The sequence below is a fragment of the Triticum aestivum genome, chromosome 5A, assembly GCF_018294505.1.
Source record: "Triticum aestivum cultivar Chinese Spring chromosome 5A, IWGSC CS RefSeq v2.1, whole genome shotgun sequence".
Lineage (NCBI taxonomy): Eukaryota > Viridiplantae > Streptophyta > Magnoliopsida > Poales > Poaceae > Triticum > Triticum aestivum.
Genome location: NC_057806.1, coordinates 461,889,512 through 461,900,779, shown reverse-complemented (window position 1 = coordinate 461,900,779; position 11,268 = coordinate 461,889,512).

The following is an 11,268-nucleotide window of genomic DNA, read 5'->3' as shown; positions in this document are numbered from 1 at the left end:
ATCGCCGCCAGTTCCAACCGAGGGAATGAGCGTTTCCATGAAGGAGAATAATCGGGGGAGGAAAAGGACTTCTTCCGAGGATCCGGAAGCCGAAGCCTCCAAACGGGAGAAGAAGTCTCCCACAGAGAGTCCTGCCTCAGGGGGTGCTTTTGCCGCACAAAGTCCATGGGGGGATCAGCCCTCCAACGAGTCATAAGTGATCCAAAATACTTTAATAGTAAAGGTATGCTATCTTTTTTCTGAGAAAATAACCACCGCATATATCTTGCACTTCGGGCCTTAGCCCCTCTCAGCTGAGCTCGTCTTCGGGGGATCTTCTTCCAGAGATGACGGAGAGCGAAACGCCTCCCCCGAACTCCTCCGCTCAAGAAGCGAGCGACCCCGAAGTGTCGTCACGGAGGGCCTCTCTGGATCTGGTGAGGCCAGAAGATAATCCCATAGACCCCCGAAGTCCCCAGTGTCCGGCTCCCGAAGAGAGCAAACAAAAGAGTCCGACATCATATCGTATGCGGTCGGACGTTCTGAGGGAGCTGGTGGGGTGAGCGGCCATCTCAGAAGAACACCGTACGTTGATGGGTACGGTGATGGAGAGAATTTCGTCCGCCGAAAGCGGATTACATGAAGCCTTTATGAGTCTACTGACATGCTTTGAGGTACGTGAGATAATATGTGATAGTACTGCACATGTTAGGTGTGCCCTGTGTAGATAGTAGCCCCTGAGACTCTGGTTGTCGTCCAGAACGGCGGCGAACAGAGGATCATAGTCCCAGGCAATAACCAGACTGCCCTTATGTGTAGGTGGTGGAAGCTCCGGTGGCTAGCCGGACTAGTGAGTTTGCCAAATTAAAACGGCAACTAGATGCGGCAAACGCCGACATCGGGCTTGTTAACAAGAGGCTTGACGAGGCACAGGGTAAGTGTTATTATCTGGTGCACACCACATAGTAAGAGCAGCATGATGCCAGTATCTTTAATATGTTGTGACTACAGATGGAGCTTCCATCGTGGAAACCTTGCGGGCAGAACTTGCCCGAGCCAAGTAACAAGCGAGGATTAGTAATGCGGCTGCCTTGAAGGCGGCCGAAGAGTTGAGAGCCGAGAAGGCCGCACATTGCGAGAGCCAAGAGAAGATGGCCAAGCTGGCCGTATAATTAAAAGACACTGCCGACCGTTGCCCGCTCCTTGAAAAAGAAAACCGAGCGAAGGCAACGGACCTTGAGAAGGCCACGATGGCGGACAAAGACACCCGCTCTGCGATGAGAGCGAAGAAGGAGGAGCTATGGGAGGCCGGGGATATTGTGGCTGGGAAGCCCTTCATGCTACGGAGGAAGTTCGGAGATCCACGGTATGCCCCTCTGGATCGGCTGTGGAGTTCAACAGATGCGTATATGGACTTGGCGGCGAGCGCTGTGATGTGGCCAAATACTTCCAAGGTCAAACAGATCGTGAAGTGGACAAGCTGTTCTGGTCGCAATTCAACGTTCCAGAGCGTCTGCTTCCATTGACTGATCAGCTAGCCGAATGGGCCGAACTAAATAGGTTGTCCGGACTCGCCATGAGGTCTGTCATGGATCAGTTATGGCCAAAAAAGCCAAAGTCGAACAGTTATTTCAGTTTAGTGCAGCGGTTTCTTGGTGCGATGCTGCACATTAATGTGATGAAGAGGTCGGCGTGCATAGAAGGCTCGCGGATGGCCCTTGCCCGTGTTAAACATACTGGGCGGAGATGGATGCTACCACTGTTGCGGTGCAGGGTCCGACCATAGGCCGAGTGGCTGCCGAGCACTATTTCGAGGAAGTTCTCGAGGGTGCTCGTTTGATAGAGGCCCAATGCTCGAAGAATATTATGTTTGAGTGATGTGTATTCTCATTGTAAACACAATGCTTTTATGAAATTTTATAAGGCTATGTTTATACTTTTGCCTGAAAGTAGTATGATGCCTCCTGTGCGGCCGTTTATGTATACATGTGTATAACCTGAAAGATTGCAGCCGTCGGCTTCAACCCCCACGCATATAATGCGGAGGTACTCGCAAAAAACGCATGTTCACACTTAACCCAACGTCTTGGTCCTATTAAGGAGGTGATAGCGTAGCGAATGAGGCAACCGGACTATAATGCTTTAACACTTTCACTTAGCCATAGGAGTTTGACAGTGGGGATACTAGATAGCCCCTGGTGGCTCCGCACTCTCCCAATCTCGGGATGCGTACATGCCTGGCCGGAAAACGGCCCTTCGTTAAGGCGGAGGAATTCTAACATTCCGATAGGTCATCGAGTGGTTGACCAGTCGCATGCTATATCATGACAGTTAGTTTTCGGCTTTCTTTACTGAGGTGCTCATTCGGATGAACCAGGGCACAATCGCAGTAGTTCTCCTGGTGCTGCCTTAGCCGGTAAAGCGGAACGTAAGGCACCAAAACACAGGAGCCGGGCAAACCCAACATTTGACCAAAGACAATGATTTGGAGCTGATGCATATAAGGCCAAACTTGCGACGCCGAACACTCCCTAAGGTATTCGGTCTTTATGGTATAAACCGAGCCTAAATAGTGCCCTTTGTAAGAAGCCCCTTGTGTCCAGGTACGTGCATTATTCTGACGTGGCCACATGCCAAGACGTCAGCATCCTTCTCGATTGTGCTGAGAATTCGGTGGATGTGTATCAACAAGAGACAGTAAAAAAGGTTTACACAGGGTCTTAATCTAAAAAGAATCCTTGGAACGGGTCCCTGATGCACGTCTGCGCCTGTGTCTCCGTTGTGCCGTATCCTGGACGGGTGTAGCACGATGGTCATCTGTAAAAGAGAGGAATTTAGGTGAAAAAGTTGTCATGCAGGGAGATAGTTTTTTAAAGAAACCATGTATAACTAGAAATGAGTATAAATTGCCACTTGTCTGCACGCGTCGGGCCCCTTGTATTTGTAATAGTGGTGTGGCCATCAATCCGGTATAAATTACATATAGTAGCGTCGGACTCGTCTAACCGCGTCCATGGTCTTGACGACCTATCAAATACTTTAGTTGGCGAGGCAGTTTTTAGTGTGCGGCTGTCAAGGCAGTCGCATTCTCTTCGGCGCGCAAGGATCGCTTAATACTTCCGTTCAATGTAATGATGCCGCATGGACCGGGCATCTTGAGCGTCAGGGAAGCGTAATGTGGTATTGCATTAAAGAGACCAAAAGGTTCGCGTCCAAGTAGTGCTTGATAGCCACTTTGGAACGGAGCGATGTGGAAGGTTAAATGTTCACTATGGAAGTTATCGGGGAAGCCGAATATAACCTTTAGTCGCAGGGAGCCCGTGCAATGAGCCCCTGGGCCTGGCGTTACTCCTTTGAAGGTAGTATTGCTATGGTGAATTTTCGTTAGGTCTATCCCCATTTCGCGGATTGTATCCTGGTATATCAGGTTTAGACTGCTGCCACCGTCCATCAGGACTCGTGTGAAGTGGTATCCATCAATTATTGGGTCTAATACCAGGGCGGCCATCCCGCACGCCGGATACTTGCTAAGTAATCACGATGGTCAAAAGTGATCGGTTGAGACGACTAGTGGTAGGACTCTGCGGTGATAGGCCCTTGGGCATATTTTTCTAGGAGTGCCGTTTTGTTTCTCCCCTTGATCACGTGTAACATGTTTACTGTTTTGACTTTTGGTGGAAATTTCTTTTGTTCCCCAGTGTCTTGCTTGAGAGGCTCATCCTCGTCTTCGCTTGGTGTATCCTCCCCCTTGTGTACGGCGTTGAGCTTGCCGGACTGCTTGAAGACCCAACATTCTCTGTGGGTATGATTAGCGGGTTTAACGGGGGTGCTATGGATCTGACATATTTGGTCTAGAATTTTGTTTAGGCCGGACAGTTTGTCTCTGACGCCTTTAGATGGCGGCTTTTGCTGACCTGGCCGAGAGCTTTTGACTTCGGCGTTTACTGTCATGCTCTTCGTGTTGTCTTCTTTATTCCAGCATTTGTTATTGCTGTTGCACCGTGATTTCCTATTTCCATCTCTAACTTCGGATGTACTGGGGTTGTTGGTGCTGCATCTGGCTAGCCAGCTATCCTCACCCATGCAAAAGCGGGTCATGAGGCTTGTTAATGCCGCCATTGTTCTCAGCTTTTCTTGGCCGAGGTGTCTGGCAAGCCATTCGTCACGGACGCTATGCTTAAAAGCTGCCAAGGCTTCGGTGTCCGGACAGTCGACAATTTGGTTCTTTTTAGTAAGAAACTTGTTCCAAAGCTTTCGGGCTGACTCTCCGGGCTGTTGAGTTATATGACTCAAATCATCCGCGTCCGGAGGTCGAACATAAGTCCCTTGAAAATTTGCCCAAAAGGAGTCTTCGAGCTCTTCCCAGCGTCCAATGGAGCTTTCGGGGAGGCTCTTAAGCCAGTGCCGAGCTGGCCCTTTGAGTTTGAGGGGTAAATACTTAATGGCGTGGAGATCATCTCCCCGAGCCATATGGATATGGAGGATATAGTCCTCAATCCAGACCCCAGGGTCTGCTGTTCCGTCGTATGCCTCTATGTTTATGGGTTTGAATCCCTCTTGAAATTCATGGTCCAGCACCTCATTGGTGAAACATAGGGGGTGTGCGGCACCCCTATATCTGGGTGTACCGCGTTGTTCGGATGTTTGTTGTGCTGCATCGTATGCTGGAGCACGCTTGCGTGGTCCATAGATGGATCTGGTTTCGCCCTCCTTTTGATGCGAGCCCTCGCGTAGACCGCGTATTGGCTTGTGTGCGGCGTTGCTTGCTGCTTTATGTTGGCCGTGAGGTCGTCTATTTGGCCAGATGGCTGTTCTAATTTTTGGTTGTGGGGGGTCTGAGGCCTCCTCATCGAGTTCGGGTAGCAACTTCCGCTTTGGGTAGCTCTTGGTGGGGCGATTGCCGCCATACTTCGCTACTGTGTTGAGTACTTTACTCCATCTGATTTGGAGTGTGTCCTGCGCAGCCTTGAGCCTTTGCTTCTGCTTTTTCAAACTCCTCGCGGTGGCAACAAGCCTTTGACGGGCATTCTGCTGCTCCGGGTGCCTGTCCGGCGTTATGTCGTCTGGACTATTATCTTTGACAGAATTGGTTTGTTCGGTTTGATTCTCCGTATTGCCATGGTCCGGCAGTAGTTCGCCCTGCTCCAACGTTGGGTCTGTATGATCGTTATTTCTGCCGAGGCGGGATTTGGGGCGGCGCCGCTTTGACTGCTTCTCGAGGGGACAAGCCTTCGTTGCGTCCTTTCGTTCCTCGTCGTCGTCTTCTTTTGGTGTGTCCACCATGTATACGTCATATGATGAGGTGGACGTCCAGCGGCCTGTGGGCGGTGGTTCCTCTTCGCCTCCCGCATCGTCGTCCATACCGTCGATGTATTCGGAGTCGAAGTCAAGCATGTCGGTTAAATCATCGACAGTGGCTACGAAGTGGGTGGTGGGTGGGCGTCGAATTTCTCCGTCGTCCGCATCCCAATCCTGTTGGCTATAGTCCGGCCAGGGATCTCCTGACAAAGAGAGAGACCTTAGTGCATTCAGAATGTCACCGAAGGGCGAGTGCTAAAAGATATCCGCAGCAGTGAATTCCATGATCGGCGCCCAATCGGATTCGATTGGCAGGGGCGCGGATGGTTCAGAGTCCAGAAAAGAGTCCGGCACCCTGGAGTCACGGGTTGCGCAGAGGGTTAGGCTGGTGTTCGGCTCGATCGCCATTGGGACTGCAACCCCTGAGGCGGTGTCTAACCACCCGTCCTCGATTGGCGCAGTTGGCTTCGAGCTAAGGGTCGGAGCTGATGCGGGCGCGGCCTCTGGGGTACTGTTCGGTGGCAGAGCTAGGTCATACCCGTTGTGACAGTGCGGCGCGCCCGGCTGTGGCTCAGATCTGTCGAAGATCAAGTCTCCGTGGATGTCGGCCGTGTAGTTCAAACTTCCAAATCTGACCAGATGGCCAGGGGCGTAGCTTTCAATCTGCTCTAGATGGACAAGCGAATAGCCCGCAGTGCAAAGCCGCCGAATACGAAGATCTGTCCGGGGAGAAAAGTCTCACCCTGGACCACATCGCTATCGATGATAGTAGGAGCCATCAAGCCTAACGGCGACGACACAGAGGAACTCTTAATGAAAGCACCAATGTCGGTGTCAAAACCGGCAGATCTCGGGTAGGGGGTCCCGAACTGTGTGTCTAGGCTGGATGGTAACAGGAGGCAGGGGACACGATGTTTTACCCAGGTTCGGGCCCTCTTGATGGAGGTAAAACCCTACGTCCTGCTTGATTAATATTGATGATATGGGTAGTACAAGAGTAGATTTACCACGAGATTAGAGAGGCTAAACCCTAGAAGCTAGCCTATGGTATGATTGTATGTTGTCGTCCTGCGGACTAAAACCCTTCGGTTTATATAGAAACCGGAGAGGGTTAGGGTTACACAAGGTCGGTTACAAAGGAGGAGATATCCATATCCGTATTGCCTAGCTTGCCTTCCACGCCAAGTAGAGTCCCATCCGGACATGAGACGAAGTCTTCAATCTTGTATCTTCATAGTCTAACAGTCCGGCCAATGGAGATAGTCCGGCTGTCCGGAGACCCCCTAATCTAGGACTCCCTCAGGTTCCTTTCCAGAGGTATCCGGATTATGGCAACAAGAGTGGTTTTACATCATAGCTCCCAGAAGTGCCAAGTGGGTAGCAGCCCCTGCTTTCCGCTTGGGCCCTCCACCACAACTAATGTCATGGATTAGCAGAGGGCTGAGCTGGGGCCCAGCCAAGGACGTGCCTATACTGCAGAGCCGCATTCAAGATCTCTTCGAAGGATATTTCAGTCTGGTTATGGTGGTGCAAGTCATGCTGGTTCGTCGAGTCCAGCCTTGCAAACGCCGACCCCTCCGCATGTGGGAGTTCAACCCAGAAGGACCGCGTACTATTCAGAATTTCCTCGGCCTGACGCACGAGGAGATGTAGAAATCATTCTTCAGACCCCAAACAGAGTGTCCGGATACTACTGAGGACGTGGGCCTGAGTAGCAACCGCACCGCCGACCAAGTAAGTAATCCTTTAGCCGAACACACCGTCTTTTATTTATCATGACGTCATTCTGAGAAATCGCTCTCTGACCAGGACTAGCTAACAAAGGCGAAGATGATTCGGTGTTCGGCCCCCCTTCCTAAGGGTTTGGACAATCCGGAACTGGAAAAGATTCTCGAGCTAGCACCTTGCCCGGAGCCCTCAAAGGAAGATAAAGGGGGGGAATAATGAGGGCGAAAGCGGGCCCCCATCTGATGTCTACTACACAACCTTCTTCTTGTAGACGTTGTTGGGCCTCCAAGTGCAGAGGTTTGTAGGACAGTAGCAAATTTCCCTCAAGTGGATGACCTAAGGTTTATCAATCCGTAGGAGGCGTAGGATGAAGATGGTCTCTCTCAAGCAACCCTACAACCAAATAACAAAGAGTCTCTTGTGTCCCCAACACACCCAATACAACGGTAAATTGTATAGGTGCACTAGTTTGGCGAAGAGATGGTGATACAAGTGGTATATGGATGGTAGATAAAGGTATTTGTAATCTGAAATTATAAAAACAGCAAGGTAACTAATGATAAAAGTGAGCGTAAACGGTATTGCAATGATAGGAAACAAGGCCTAGGGTTCATACTTTCACTAGTGCAAGTTCCCTCAACAATACTAACATAATTAGATCACATAACTATCCCTCAACATGCAACAAAGAGTCACTCCAAAGTCACTAATAGTGGAGAACGAGCGAAGAGATTATGGTAGGGTACGAAACCACCTCAAAGTTATTCTTTCCAATCAATCCGTTGGGCTATTCCTATAAGTGTCACAAACAGCCCTAGAGTTCGTACTAGAATAATACCTTAAAACACAAATCAATCAAAACCCTAATGTCACCTAGATACTCCAATGCCACCTCAAGTATCCGTGGGTATGATTATACGATATGCATCACACAATCTCAGATTCATCTATTCAATCAACACAAAGGACCTCAAAGAGTGCCCCAAAGTTCCTACTGGAGAATCACGACGAAAACATGTGCCAACCCCTATGCATAGGTTCATGGGCGGAACCCGCAAGTTGATCACCAAAACATACATCAAGTGAATCACGTGATATCCCATTGTCACCACAGATATCCACGGCAAGACATACATCAAGTGTTCTCAAATCTTTAAAGACTCAATCCGATAAGATAACTCCAAAGGGGAAACTCAATTCATTACAAGAGAGTAGAGGGGGAGGAGAGACATAAGATCCAACTATAATAGCAAAGCTCACGATACATCAAGATCTTATCACCTTAAGAACACGAGAGAGAGAGAGAGAGAGAGAGAGAGATCAAACACATAGCTACTGGTACATACCCTCAGCCCCGAGGGAGAACTACTCCCTCCTCGTCATGGAGAGCACTGAGATGATGAAGATGGCCACCGGAGAAGGGTTGCCCCCTCCGACAGAGTGCTGGAACGGGTCTAGATTGGCTTTGGGTGGCTACGGAGGCTTCTGGCGGCGGAACTCCTGATCTATTGTGCGTTCAGGAAGTTTTAGGGTATATGGAGTTATATAGGCAGAAGAAGCACGTCAGGGGAGCCACGGGGGCCCCACGAGGCAGGGGGCGCGCCCCCACCCTCGTGGGCAGCTCTCGTATCTTCTGACATGGGGTCCAAGTCCATCAGGTGTGTTTCCTTCCAAAAATAACTTCTCCAGTTGATTTCGTTCCGTTTCGACTCCGTCTGATATTCCTTTTCTTCAAAACACTGAAATAGGCATAAAACAGCAAATCTGGGCTGGGCCTCCGGTTAATAGGTTAGTTCCAAAAATAATATAGAAGTGGAAAATAAAGCCCAATATTGCCTAAAACAGTAGATAATATAGCATGGAGCAATCAAAAATTATAGATACGTTGGAGACGTATCACCATCGCTACCAATTCCAACCGAGGGAATGAGCGCCTCCGTGAGGGAGGATAACCAAGGGGAAGAATCTGACCTTCTCTCGCTCCGGGGAAGGAAGAGGACTGCCTCTGAAGATCCGGAAACCAAGGCTTCCAAATGGGAGAAGAAGTCTCCAACAGAGGGTCCTGCCTTGGGGGGTGCTCTTGCCGCACAAAGTCCGTGCGGGGATCAGCCCTCTAACGAGCCGTAAGTGATCAAAAAATACTTAATAGTAAAGATATTCTACCTTACTTCCGAGGAAAATAACCGAAGTGTTTATCTTGCAGTTTGGATCTTAGCCCTTCTCAACACACTACAACAGGAACCCCCCTTCAACAACACATCAATGTGTTGTCGTACGTCCATATATGCGTTGCTAAGGCCTACACCAACGGATTATTATGCGTTGTCGTTGGTGGCGTTGCTAGGGTCTACTACAACATATATGCATGCGTTGGTAAACGCCATGTAGAAGCGTTGTAAGGTAGCAACATCTAGAATTAGAGTCTAACAACACTTCATATGCGTTGGTGGCTACCATCATTGCAACAACTAGATGCTTTGGTGCATATCATGAATACTTGGTGTCTTGATGATATTTTATACATTGCCATCCACAATTATTAGTTCAATGTATATAGTGTATAGGAGGCACAGTACAATAAGCGGAAAGATCTCATATATTAAATCAACTATGTTGCATTACACTGAACACGATCCGAACGTTACAAGATGTGAAGCTATCTACTAGTAGCTGATTTCTCGACCTTCGAATCAACTATAACGTTTGAAACATTGTACTAAAAATGACACTCTAATTATCCCCATTATCTGCCTTGCAATCAACACCTGAGCCATGCATCAACCATTTATCTCGGCAATCTACAAAAAGAAATAATGAGATGAGTAACTTGCGGTATAGAAAATTAGGTTAATAGAGAACAACAATGTAGAGGAGCAACATACAAATGTTGAAGGCCATCACATTAGTAACATTCTAGGCAATCTACATCTTACACACTTCCAATCCTTGTTTTCTTATGAATAAACCTGCTAGATGTCAATGGAGTTCTAGTAAATCTTGAAGCAAACATACAATATGTAAGATATGAGGTACTTCCTTCAAAAAAAAAGTGCTGACATACCACACAACCTTCGTTTTCACAAAGAGATCAGCAGTTGTCCTAAACAAATAGATGCAATGTTTCAACAATTTAAAAATACTTTATGTTCGAAGAAACAATATAAGCATCAAGTTAAATAGGAACAATATAAGAATCAAATTAAAAAGGAACAATATAAGAATCAAGTACAATATACTATATACAGTTATACAAATGCATGTCATGTGTCTGGTGCAATTCTATCATGAATAATGTACTGGTTATGATTTGTGAATTATGTGAAGGTCACATCTTAAGTGGATTTTGAGTTAACTTCTTCTGAGCGCTCCTTCCTCATTATATTTGCTCCCTTGATCTCTTCCTTCCTACTCAATGGTTACATTTTTAGTACAACAGTAGCAAGGCAGATTTTAGTACAACAATGCAAAATTTTAGTAGCAAGATAATTTAGTAAAACAAGGTAAATTTTAGAACAAAAGTAATATAGTAAACTTTAGAATAGGAAGTCTAACTATCTTGAAAAAATAGGATACTAGTCTCTCCAACCTACAGGACCCTTAGCCACTTCGTATTAAATTGTACAGATCAGTTTAGTACAATATTTATATCAGCATAAAATCTATAAGGAGTTTCATAAGATATCAAGCATAGCATTGCATCAAAATAGCATAAGTAGTAATGTAGATTGGGAATTTACACACTTTTTTGCTCAAATATCATCAAAACATGATATTCTAGAAGATATCTGAGACATTTAATGTTTCTACATAAGCGCACACGTACAAGGAAATTAATATTTGAGAGAAAACCAGAAAGAACTTACACAAACTTTTCAGCGTCCCAGCTGCAGACATCACACTCCTGTGGACCTTGGCATCCATCTTTTCTTTTTTTAGATTGGGTAATCTCTCCGCAATCTATAAATGAAAGCCGGGTTGTGGCATCATCTTCAGTTTATCAAAGATGTTTTGCAATCAAAATGACCCAGTACCGTTTACTATGCAAAGTAGGGTGCATTACCTTGAGCATATTGATGTTTACTCCACTCCTAATCTGAGAAATTGACACAAGAAGAACTTGTGACACATAAATATTTCATGGTCTTGAGAAGAATCGGATACTAATTGAAGGAAGTTGAGAGCCAACAACATGTCGAATACCACGAGTTCTGAACTTCTGATTAAGTAAATGGTGCAAGGTGAAATCCTACAGGGTTCTGACTC